Source organism: Parambassis ranga, unplaced genomic scaffold, assembly GCF_900634625.1.
Source record: "Parambassis ranga unplaced genomic scaffold, fParRan2.1 scaffold_27_arrow_ctg1, whole genome shotgun sequence".
NCBI classification, from domain to species: domain Eukaryota; kingdom Metazoa; phylum Chordata; class Actinopteri; family Ambassidae; genus Parambassis; species Parambassis ranga.
In genome coordinates, this window is record NW_021144800.1 from 1,116,463 (window position 1) to 1,129,722 (window position 13,260).

General features: G+C 42.8%; 2 non-coding genes across 2 annotated transcripts; both read left to right on the forward strand.

Annotated features, from left to right (window-relative positions):
• The first annotated feature begins 11,007 nt into the window (after positions 1–11,007).
• On the forward strand, positions 11,008–11,078 carry trnag-gcc (transfer RNA glycine (anticodon GCC)). The gene has a single exon. It is a non-coding gene; the product is annotated as a tRNA-Gly (tRNA).
• Positions 11,079–12,442: 1,364 nt separating this feature from the next.
• Positions 12,443–12,514, forward strand: trnat-ugu (transfer RNA threonine (anticodon UGU)). Its single transcript has one exon. It is a non-coding gene; the product is annotated as a tRNA-Thr (tRNA).
• The last annotated feature ends 746 nt before the right edge of the window (positions 12,515–13,260 follow it).

The following is a 13,260-nucleotide window of genomic DNA, read 5'->3' on the forward strand; positions in this document are numbered from 1 at the left end:
GCTGCAGATGTTTTACCACTCGGTGGTCTCCAGCGTCATCTTCTATGCTGTAGTGTGCTGGGGCAAAAAATGAGTTATTTTCCACAAAACAAAAGTTAGGTGGCTGAGGCATTATTTTTATATCTGTCATGGATAGGTCAAAGATTAGCCAAAATATTGAGTTTGATGCATTATTAGTTTTTGTGTAGCAGCAGTTTTAAAATTTACTACCCTTTTGTGTCATTAGGGGACAAAAAAGTCCACTTCCAAAAAACTGCTATAAAAAATTAACAGATTAATATTTTTTCTTACTTTTTTCTGCATAAATATGTTAAACAACTTCAGCCCTGCTCAAAACTACCAAACATTAAATCATTTTGAGGAATTTAACCCTTTAAATGCCAGTTTGATTATTTGATGTCACAGTAATTTTTTTATGAAGAAAACACAAAAAATGAGTTATTTTCCACAAAACAAAAGTTAGGTGGCTGAGGCATTATTTTTATATCTGTCATGGATAGGTCAAAGATTAGCCAAAATATTGAGTTTGATGCATTATTAGTTTTTGTGTAGCAGCAGTTTAAAATGGTATTTTCCACTTAGGGCCCATTAACTGACATTTATTGTTAACAAAATATTTGATAATGATTACAAAACAAAAAAAACTTGTCAGCGGTAAAAACCGTACGACCTCCCAGCTCCCATACCTGTCTGATCTGCCCACCTGAATCACCTGTGTTAATTTAAGCCTTACCCACCAACCCTAACCTGCCATCTAGCGACAAACAAAGGCAATTACATGTTGACTTCATGGCTCCTACACACCAGCCCCTAATTGTGAAAGTTATAAACAATTACATTAATGCAAGGAGACATCCACAAACATATTTCATTTTTTTCCTTTGTTTGTCCTCTATTTGACTCAGAGGTTACTAGCACATGACCCAATGTGGGGTCACGACCTTCACCCCAGACTTCACATAGCCTCTTGCAGAAGAAAGAGCTTGCTTATGGGCCTATTTAACCAACTGAAATCCTCCTCTTGAACACACGTCAGCAAGATCCACCACCATCTGCATCGCTTGCTTAGCTGTGGGCAGAGACTTTATACAGTCATCTACATAAAAATTGTGGCAGATGGTATCAATCACTTCCTCTTTAAAACTGTCCTTGTTGTCCAGTGCAGTCCTCCTTAAAGCATAATTGGCACAGCTAGGAGAGGAAACAGCTCCAAAAACATGCACTCTCATTCTGTGTTCCACTGGGCTTTGTGACGTGTCTCCCTTAGGCCACCATAGAAAGCGAAGAAAATTTACATGTCTTTCTGACACTTTTACCTGATGAAACATGGCCTTCACATCCGTCATCAAAGCAACACTCTCTTGTCTAAATCTAGTTAATACACCAAAAAGAGAGTTTGTAAGATCAGGTCCCTGCAACAATTGAGAGTTCAAAGATGTTCCCTTAAACCCGGCTCCACAGTCAAAAACTACCCTTAAGGATTTCTTCCTTGGATGATACACTCCATGGTGAGGAAGATACCATACACCGCCATCTTTACACTCCAACTGATCTGGAGGCACCACCTCCGCGTATTCATTATCGATCATCTCTGTGAGAAAGGCTGTATATTGCTCCTGATAGATCTTATTCTTCTCAAACTTTCTCTTAAGACTCTGCATGCGTTGCTCAGCTAGGCATCTGTTGTTTGGCATGGTGATGTCATCCACCTTAAAAGGTAAATCTGTGCAATAATGACCATCTTGCAGACAAACAGAATTATCCATGATGTTCATAAATCTCACATCCTCCCTTGACATCTCCTGCTTCTCCTCCATGACCTTCTCATTAAAGTCCTGATTATACTGAGACACCAACAGCTCTTCAAGTTTGATGACAGCATATATGGTTGAACAGCTTCCCTGATAAGAGCTATTACCCCTTAAAGGACTGTTTATGACCCACCCCAATAGAGTCCTCACGGCATAAGGCCCATCAGCTTGGCTATTGATTACCTCCCCGGATTCCATAAGCTTTAGTGCATTTGTTCCGATCAAAATCTCCACATCAGCATCCACCTCTGGGATCCTAATTTGTTTCAAATATTCCCATCTTTCAATATCTCGCTGAGTGGGGATGTTATTCTTTGACACTGGAATCGTTTTCTGTGTAAACACCTCTGGGAGCTCCATAAATTGAGCGTTGTCCAAGGCAGCCACCTCTAACCCATACAGAATTTGGCTTTCAACAATGCTTTCCTGTCCCATAGTGCGCAGCAGAATGTTGGTCTTTGCACCCTGAAGTTTTAATCTTTCCATAAGACGATTAATACAAAAGGTTGCTGTACTTCCTGGATCCAAAAAAGCGTAAGTCTTCTTTCTTATTTTTCAGCTGTACTGGAACTATTGAGAGAGTGCAGTTTGGATCTCCAGCCCCAGTATTACCACATGCATGAAGAAAGACAAGCGCACTGCTCAATGTTGCTTCTGATGATTTGTTAGCTTTATCCTTATTGTGGACATGCAGAATGGTTCGATGTTTCAGATTGCACTCATCACATATCAAACGACTTCTGCATTCCCTACTCATGTGGCCAACCTTTATGCATCCAAAACAGACACCTTTCTTCCTTAGAAAGTCAATTTTCTCTCTTTGAGAAATTTTATACAGCTTTGGACACTGAGACAACTGATGTGACTCTTCACAAAAAATACAGCAAAGTGTTGCAACTTCCTTCGATACTATAGGCGGCTTTGACACCTTATGCACCACAGACTTAGAAGATACAGCTGTATCAATGGCTGCAGTAGTTGTTACAAAACTGCTCCCTCTAGTGTTGCTCCTAGGGAATGCATGGGATTTATTTACAGCTTTCAATGCAGCGTTAGGCCGTGCATCTGTGATGTCACCAAAATGTGGATGAGACAAAACTTTAACCTGATTCTCCAGAAAGCTCACCATATCTGGGAATGTGGCCCTGTAGCCGCGCCGCTCCTGTATCTCACAGGCCACAGACCTCCATTTTTCCCGCAGTTTATATGGCCATTTCATCATAATACTTCTCATGTTTGATGGAATGTTCATCTCTTCCATGTACTGCAACTCTGTCATGGCATTACAGCATCCTCTAAGGAACAGTGCATACTCCTGCAGTGCCTGAACATCCTCCACTTTAACAACTGACCATCCAAAGGCTTTGTCCATATAGGCAGTTGCTATCCTGTGCTCATTCCCAAAGTGTTGTTTCAACAGACTTTTTGCCCTTTGATATCCTTGCTGTGGCGACATATGTAGACAGCTTTTAACCAGCTCTTTGGGCTGCCCTTTGGTGTATTGTTCCAAAAAATATAGACAGTCCTGATAACTGTTGGTTTTTTCTTCAACAACATGTTCAAAAATTCTTATAAAAGAAGCATACTGCAAAGGGTCACCATCAAATGTTATCAAGTCTCTTTTTGGTAAAGAACTGGACATATGCTGTTGAACAAGCAGAGTGGTAATTTGATTCTGCCTTTCCATAATTCCACAAATGGCATCCAGAGCAGCTGTATCTTGACCTGAGGACATGCTACGAGCAGATTGAGATCTGTCGTTTAATCTTTCCTGCTCAGCCACTGACCTGAATGATGACATCGCTGAGGCTGTGCCAACATTGTGAGACTGATGTTCTCTTGCTGCTTGTGACACTCCTGCATTTGGTTGCAACAGTGGATTTGATGTAACATCATTCATCTGAGAGCTCACATGACTTTGCACTTGATCCTGTAGATGAGTATGTGCATTTACATCTGGCCGCACACCCTGCTTTACTGACATGGCTGGCGCTCTTGAGCCTTGATTTAACATCAAAAAATTTCCTTTTGGCACAAACTCATTTGCCTTTGGATTAAATTCAAGGTTTTGTTCTTTAAGTCCTTTGCTCACATAAGAGTTCATTCCATCTGACGGAGGCTTTTCTCCACTGCCTTCCAGCACTGACAGTCTTGCGGCAGCAGCAGCTATTTCAGCATCAATCTCCAGTTGCTCTTTCTTTTTCCTGAGTTTTTCCTCTTGTTCCTCCAGTTCATGCCTCCTTTGCAGAGCAGCGGCTTTCTCCATTAAAGCTGCTTTTTCTGCTTTCAACCTCAAGCATGCCGATGACGTCCTAGACACAGATGATTTGCTAGAATGACTTTGCTTGCTCGATTTTTTGCTTGATACATTTGACACACTGTCACCCGGATTAATTTCAACTTGACTCTCATTACTTGCACTTTTGCCATCATCATCATTTTCATCAATTCATCCCATCACCCATTGCATCTTCATCAATATTTGCACTTTTATTCACAATTTCTTCATCATCATCATCACATGAAGCTTCACTGTCCTTTAACCACATTGTGATCTTTTCCATAAATGCATCATTGTCATCCTTTTTTGACTTAAACCATGCCTTCTGCTTTTTCTCCTCTTCTGGAGATGGGGGAAACTCAGAGAGCAATGTGTTATGAAGTTCAGAAGCAAAAGTTGTCCAAAAGTTTTAAAGTTTTTCCAAACAATGGGGACATTTTCCTGAGAATCCAAAAGAGAGGTGATTTGTATTTTTAACTTGTTTGCTTGTTTAAAATAGGCACTTCTTTCCTTTTGAAGCCTTTCAACTACTATTTCCTTTAAGATTCCTTTAAAAGTATTCTTTCTTGATCTTTTCTCCACAACATCACATTGCACCTCGGCACATTCAGGTTCCACAACATGTTGCTCATCCTCCATTGTCAATGAATCACGAGTGCCAATTCAAACAGAAACATTTCAAATCAGCTTATTTTTTGTCCATACAACCATTAAAGCGAACGATCATCCACTCCATTCAATTTCCATGAACTCGTTGAAAAGTCCGAGCCTCACCATTGGACTTGAATGCAGCACACCGTAGTCATTGCAGTTTCTCACTGCGGCACCGCACAAGATCCAAACACACAATCCATTCATCTGCTCCTAGTGTATGCACCAACCGGACCTTCTTTATCTTCTTTCAATGTCCATAATAATTTTTCTTTTCAATTAAAGAGCATGATTTACCGTTCTCCATAAGACAAGCTGCCACTCGATCAACCGCTCCAATCGGCATTTCTGCGCGTCCTTTTTCCAACCTCCCGATAAGATCAAGGTTTTTACTTGTGTAGTGGCGATTTTACCAGCCTTCAGCCACTCGGTTGGGTGCAGGGGATGTTGTTTTCCTACGCGCTGTTATTTCCAAAATGAATCGTTTGATGCATCATAATCTTTGGGTGAGGTTCCCGTTTATTGTTAACAAAATTTGATAATGACTACAAAACAAAAAAAAAACTTGTCAGCGGTAAAAACCGTACGACCTCCCAGCTCCTGTCTGATCTGCCCACCTGTGTTAATTTAAGCTTTACCCACCAACCCTAACCTGCCATCTAGCGACAAACAAAGGCAATTGCACGTTGACTTCATGGCTCCTACAGTCTCTGATTGGACAAACACTTTCACTTTGGGCTGTCTGCTCGGGCAGTTTAAAGCAGACCAACACGGCCGTTCCTTTGGAAACTTTCTTTTCTCTCTCGAAAACACTTCAGTGAAATGTGATGTCTGAGCTCACATATAACTCCTTCACTTCCTGAATCTGATTTTATTTTGGTCAGTAGAGACATTTTTATTTAATTATATTATACTAATTATATAAAATTATAACCAGGATATTAGAAACTTAACAATTTTACCTGAACAAGTGAGTTCCACTCCTAGAAGCAATCTACAACTGATATTGTTTATTCAAGAGAAGAAGTCCTTGCACTGAGGACTAACGTCGGAATGCAGCACAAGGTCCAGGGAGAGCTGAGGAAGAAGTACAGGGGCTGTAAGGCAGGAGTGAAAGTAGAGGCCGCACATAGACATTTTAAGCCAGCTATCCCCTCTGCAATAATAAGGAATGTCAACTCACTACTGAATAAGGAGATCAGGAGATCAGCCTCTGTCCTACCCGCCATCTGCCTCTGCTTGAAACTACTGTTGGTAAGTTTTCTGTCTTCTATTTAATAAGTTTATTTTCTTGTGAAACAATGTGCATGCCTTAAGATAAATGGACCTTGAGCTTAAGAAGAAATGTCAGTCATTGTTCACATTGGGGTAGACAGGCTACAAGCAGCTAAGATTAGTTAGCATTCGTTGTAGCTAACGTCTATGGTCGCGTCATATAGCTGTCAGAGGTAAGTGGTGAACACGGTTAGTACTTGGAGTTTTCTACACAGGCACGTTGAATTCATCCTTAACACACTGAGAGCGCAGCTCGCCGCCAGCTAACGCAATCCAAAAGTGCTTGGCTTTACTTTTGTAGTGTAGCTGACAGGCTAATGTTAGCCCAGAGCTAACGCTCTGTGTTAGCCTAAGCAGCACTTGTATGCAGGGGTACAGCCAGTGCTTAAGTGTAGTTAATGTGAAACAATACAGTCGTGATTTATTGAAGTGAAGCAGTCGGCATATTTTCGCGATATATTTTATTTTTTATATATTTTTTGTCTGCTGGTGGGTGCCTGCTCCCCTGCGCATCGGGCTGGAACTGCGCCGTACGACACAGAGCAGGGGAGACCTGTAAACGTGCTGAAATGACTTTGTTTAGTAAAAGGAAAAGGTATAAATGTGTTCTATAGTAAGGGACCATTAAATGACTTCTGTTGTGATCTGGCACTATAGATAAAAATAAAATAAAAAGAACTCATTGGATGAACTCAGTTAAATTGTGGGAGACTTTTCCATCCAATAAATATGGGTAGCCCCAACTCAATGTGATGTATTTGAGTTGGACCAACATGATTTTTCCATGTTGGTCCAACTCAACCTAAAACATACCTATTAAATGATATTTGATTAAAACGAGTTGAGATTTCAGATTAAAGTTTTGGGTGGACCTCAGAGGATTTTCAGATTTGAAATTTCATTGTGAAATTTGGGAGTGGCTGCTGCAGCATAACACCTTTAACATATTTATTATATGCATACCTCTAATATATAATCTCATCTTATGCTCTTAATGACTGTAGCTAATTATATACTTGGTAATCAATTACAGCATCTTGTTATTTGGTCAATGAGATCTGACTCTTTTCTGACTTCTTTTATTTTACAGGATGCTGTATGTGGAAGTGTGCAGAGTCCAGTTTGGAACCAGGTACTTTTATGCATCTGCAGCTTATCATACACCATACACCGCCTACATGCAGATGTACTTTAATACATGGATTATGCTACTACTAAATCACATTTTTACTTGTCCATGGTAATTAATGAATGTAAAATGAAAACTCACATTTCTTTATAGCCATTCAAGTCTGTGTGAGAGTAACTACAACTAACAATACTGTTTGTACTACTACTGTTTTCAAGGTGAATGATGACTTCTTGCAGATCACCACAAAGCCGCTGCATTGAAGTTCATGGCCCAGCTGAACCACTTCTCAAAGAAGCTTCTGTAAGTTTCCCAGAACAAAGGAGAAACTTCAATATTAATGAAAGATTCACATGTTTATGTGATGCTCAGGATCAACATGAGTGTTGTGTGTTTGTGTTTTTCAACCCTATAGGAGGACAGCTTACACGTTCTGAAGACAGGAGCCCAGCGATGTGGGGGTTTCATCCAACTTAATTTGGTATATTGAAATGCAAAGGTTTATGTCCTGGAGGAATGTTATGCACCTTACTGTTTCTATTTCTGCTGCATTTAAATAAAAGGACCTCAACCAGGTGTCATGTTTTTCTTAAGGGGTGGTAGGTTAATTTAAAGGTAATTTTATAATAATAATTGTATTATATCTTTAGGTTGGACAAACACAAATAAAACTTTAATTACTAATAAACTAATGTACTTTATTTTAGCTCTATTTGACACAAATAAGATGAACTAACTCAATCAAATTATATTTAATAGATATGTTTAGGTTGAGTTGGACCAACATGAAAAAATCATGTTGGTCCAATTCAAATACATTATATTGCATTAACGTACTTGTTTTGAGTCAGGGCTACCAGTATTTATTGGATGGAAAAACTCAATTTAATTGAGTTCATCCAATGAGTATAGGTTAAACACAATAAATATACAGCAACGCAGTGATTAATGTGATTAAAACTGTAATCATGTGACGGCACTAGTTCAAACGTTTGAGTTCAAAGAACAGATGACCTACCAGTGGATGTCATGGTCATGGTTTTCTGCAGAAAGTCTCGTTCGTTTTCTAACATGGCAACCTTCTCCTTTAGAGTTTTGATTTCTGTCAACAGGCTCTTGTTCTGACTTTTGCAACCCTCACCTCTCATTAAAGCTGGTTTCCAATGATGTGTGTCTGGGTGCTTACACACTGCCCATAGTTACTGACGGAGCCACTGCGTCACACCCCAGCTGATACATGACCGCACCAGGTGACTGCTGCTATGACCTATGTTGGTTGTCAGCGTCCCTTCCATTCCATTACAGCAGCATGAAAACAAGGTCCTGAGCAGCAACAATAGATAAAGTAGAAATAAAGACTATGGACAGAGCAACCATAAGATATGCAGATATACAGATGAGAAATGTACAGAGATGTATTATGTCCTGTTATGATATCATGAAAAACTCTGAGTATTACACTGTAGGTGAGGATGTTATTGCACTAAGAGAAAAAACACTGTACTGTTTCCCCATCAGTGTCACTGTGTGTAAACATGGTGATACAGTACAGAGGTTAGAGTACAGATGGACTGATGTTATACAGTCTGACCCCTGTCTGGACAAATGTCTGTGGCTGAAGGAGACACCCAAGGTCCCCGCTGTCTCATGTTTTTATATTTGACTCATTTTCACAGCACTTCATTAGTTTGTTATCGTAATCAGCCACCATGTACAGGTGCATCTCCATAAATGAGAATATTGTGGAAAAGTTCAATATTATAAACTAATGATGTCACACTGTGATCAGATGATGAACTCAAAACACCTGCAAAGCAGACACAATCATGGGGAAGACTGCTGACTGGACAGATGTTGAATAAATAAAAAATAGTCAGTATGGTTATCCTCAGGAGCAATAATGGGAATATGACTCCCATCCATCACCCCTGCACACTGAGGGAACCCCTGTCATGGTTTCAGCCAGGTCTTTTATTTTGTAGTTCATTTTCTGTTTGTATTAGTTCTAGTTTTACTAGTCACTTCCTGTTTTATTTTGAAACTCGATCTTCCCCCTGTGTTTCAGTTCTGTTTACTTCCCCTTCCTCATGTGTGCTCCCTTCCCCCACCTGTGATTACCTGCTCCGCCCTAATGTGCTTCACCTGTGTTCAATTGTCTTCCCGCCCTCCTGTGTATAAAGCCTGTGTGTTTCCTGCCCCTTGTTGCCAGTTCGTTTTGTGAGTCTTCCATGCGACATGTAGCCTTTCTGCTCTTGTGATTTTTCCCTACGTGTTCTCGAGTAAGTTTTGGATTCTCTTGTGTGTGACTTGGTTTGGATTTGACTACTGCTTTTTTGCCTTTGCCTTTTTGGATACCTCTGCCACGTGGACTGAACTCCTGTGTACCGAACCTTGCCTGAATTAAAACACTGAGATTTGCCTGATACTTCCGGCTTAGTCTGCATTTGTGTCCTCCGTCTCACAACCCTCCTGACATTACGAACTGGCCTGTAAAGGACGCAGCAGACATGCAAGAGGTCGGAGCGGCTGTTAAAAGCCGAAGCCTTCAGTGGGCACCGTTTAAAATGGTGCGCCTCTGGAGCCAGGTTTACCGGCTTAGGGAAACTGTCCAGGCCAAGTTAAACCTGTTGGACAACCTGCCCTCACTGCCCACAGAAGAGAAGGAGATGTGGCGGATGGTTAACCGCAGGGTTGTCCTGCTTCAGCAACTGGGGACATTATGGAACTGGAAAGAGCTACTGAAAGCTGGCATGGACCAAGCACTGAACACAGAGCCTTGGCTCCACGTCCTTTATATAGGGCCGTTCCAGGAAATGGAGGAGTTCCCAGCGCCTGTGGCCTCCTTTCTGCCCTCCTGGTTTCCCAGTCTCCAGTTGACGCCGTTCTCCCCAGTGCCGCCTGAGGGCGGGCTCCCGATGACGTCACCACTTCCGGTTCCGCCCGGAGGCGGGCCAGAGGGCGGGCTCCCGACAACGTCGCCACTTCCGGTTCCGCCCAGAGGCGGGCCCCAGACGGCGTCGCTCCTCCCGTCTCGGCCAGAGGGCGGGCCCCAGACGGCATCACTCCTCCCATCTCGGCCAGAGGGCGGGCTCCAGACATCGCCACCTGCCCCTGAAACCTCCAGTGCCCCCCGCAGAGGACTTCCTGCCAAGACTGGAGTGGCAGAGACACTGGAGGCCACCTGTCTGGATGCAGGGGGTGCATCCAGCCTTGATCTTGGAGGGCCATCTGTTCTGGGTCCATGCCCTGACCCAGAGGGACCCTCAGCCCCAGCGACTGACTCTGTCACTGGGGAACCCCCAACTCCAGTTTCTAGCCCTCAGCCTGGTGGGGTTCCGTCCCCGGCTTCCTGTCCCGACCCCGGTGGTCCACCGCTCCCGAGTCCCTGTTCCGACCCCGGTGGTCCACCGCTCCCGAGTCCCTGTTCCGACCCCGGTGGTCCACCGCTCCCGAGCCCCAGTCCCGACGCCGGTGGTCCTTTGCCTCTGGTCGTCAGTTCCGACGCCGGTGGTCCCTCGCCTCTGGTCTCCAGCCCTGATGCCGGTGGTCCTGTCTCCTCTCATTTCCAGACGTGCAGCCAAAAACATGTGCAGTGATGATATGTGACGGTATCATCATGGTCTTAGAGAGAAGAGCTGAGTGTGTCTGTTCTGATCTGTGGATGCTTGTGTCTCTTCTCCCCTGTAGTTTCCTGCTTGTTGCTCCGTCACACGCCCTCTGCTGGTGAGCCGCGTCATTACACACAACCGCTCATGTAATGAGGTGAATTTATAACTTTTGACTTTATGTGGAGGAGGGATTGATTTTGGAATGAGGAGGCTGCAGTGTGCGATGGCACCACTAGATGTCAGCTTTTCACAGCATTGGTGGTTCAGTGGTAGAATTCTCGCCTGCCACGCGGGAGGCCCGGGTTCGATTCCCGGCCAATGCAATGACCCTTTTAACTGAGGAACATGTGAGGGGACATATATTCACCTTCACATCTATACTGTTGTTCAGTAAGTTGTTTTTATATGTGTTAACAGACCTATCTGACTTCTGTTAACATCACTGTGACATACACACAGAGGCACTACACTTCACAGACGAGCTTCAATGGTACAGTGCACATCACATTTGAAACAAGAGCACTTACCATCACTGGTAGTGAAGGTGTCACAGGAAGAATTACTGTGATGTTTTACCTTTAGAGCCTTTTTATAGAACACATTCATTTGATTTAAATTAAGAATGTTTGTTGGTGCAGTAGCCAGCATGAGCACTGTAGATGTCTTTATTTTAAAAAGAAAAAGAAAAAAGACCATGTTTCACCTCTTTCTGAGCCTCGTGCAGTAGGCAGCGAGTCAGTCTCATAATCTGAAGATTGTGACTTCAACCCGCACAAGGGGCACTTGTTACCTGTGATGATCTGGCTGACTGGGCCAGGTGTGTCTAACGACTGGCTAATGACAATAAAACTGCCGGAGGGTGTAGCTGGATGGATGAGGATGGATGGATGATGTAGTGGACGCCCACCCAGCAGATCAAGTCCCAGAGGTTACAGCATCATTTATTAGCTGAGTTTCCCCTCAGGGAAGCTGCTGTTTACAAGCTGTTTAAAGTATTCTTCCCAACACTGTTAGTAACATACGACACCAGCAGATGGAAAAAACAGGCATTCACCTGGCAGTCCCCAAACACAGTGGAAATGAAATATGAAGGAGACAGACAAAGTAATACACTGCAATGGAACTGAGAGGAGGAACTACAGCTGAGTGAGCATACGATATAGAAGCTAGGGTACCGTTTCACCACAAACCAATGTATATGTTCTGGGCAACAGCATTTATAAAATATGCCTATTTCATGTGCATCAGATGGCATGGAGCTCCTTCACTCTGTTGGCTGTTGGTTTCTTGCTTCTCTCTTTAAACAGCTTGTAAACAGCAGCTTCCCTGTGGGGAAACTCAGGTAATAAGTGATGCTGCATCAGCTCTCACCTGTTTACAGCTCTGTCCCTTCATCCCTTCCTAGCAGACTTCACTCACATTCAATCTCTAACGATGGGCCGTCAACTAGTCCTGCACATGGCCCAGACACACTTTCTGGTTGTTAACTGTATAGTATATTTAAATAATTAGTTTCATGTTTACTTAATATTTTGAAGTGTAAAAATGTTTCACCAAAGACGTTGAGTAGAGCCTGCTTATTGTTTTTAGAGTGTATATCAGTTCACTGTGCAGCATAGTGCTCATGAAAAGTGAGCTGCTGACACATGGAGTGAACAAGTGATCAATTCACAAGTTAAAAGAAAAAGGCGTGGTGGCCAAGTGGTAAGGCGTTGGTCTTGTAAACCAAAGATCATGGGTTCAATTCCCCTTCATGCCTTGAAAGATCTGTAGGAGGTTCCTTTTAAAGAAAGACAAAACCCATTGTGAGTAAAAACTATAGACAGAGCTTCCGTGATGTCACCTATTTGTTTCTGAAGAGCCGTTCTGAGGCTCGTGGGAGCCGCCATGTTGGAAGCATCACGTTCGCCAAAAACTCCAAATATGTACAAAGAGGGGGAGCACGAGTGGAGTTTTGGGGGCGGGCGATCGTGAAAGCAGGAAACTCGCGCTGTTATACGTCAGCCTTCTGCTGCTCAAGTGGCAACTCCTATAATTATGCATAATTTTAAGTCCGAATATAATTAAAACGAGTAAGTTATATAAAAAAAATCACCCCCATACAATTGACACTAGAAGAGAACCTATCATCTGAGACCAGAATGTTTTTTTGTACCAGGCTGTAAACATGTTCATTCCTGCTGTGAAGTCGGACATTTTAACATGGGAGTCTATGGGAAATGACTCGCTTTTGGAGCCAGCCCCCAGTGGTTGCGGCATGAATTACAAGTTTTGACACTTCCGCATGGGCTTCAAGTTTGAACCCCGAAGGTTGCCGTCTGACAACACCACACAAAACAAAGATGTGTTAAACTGTGTGATCGTTGGCTGGAAGCACTGCTTCATGAACCTGTGTTTACTGTTCATTAAGCTTAGAGAAGTTTCAGGAGTATGTTTGAGGAGTAAACTGATTCAAGTCCTCACAACAAGTGTATTTCACTGCACAAACACACACTCAGCTGATGT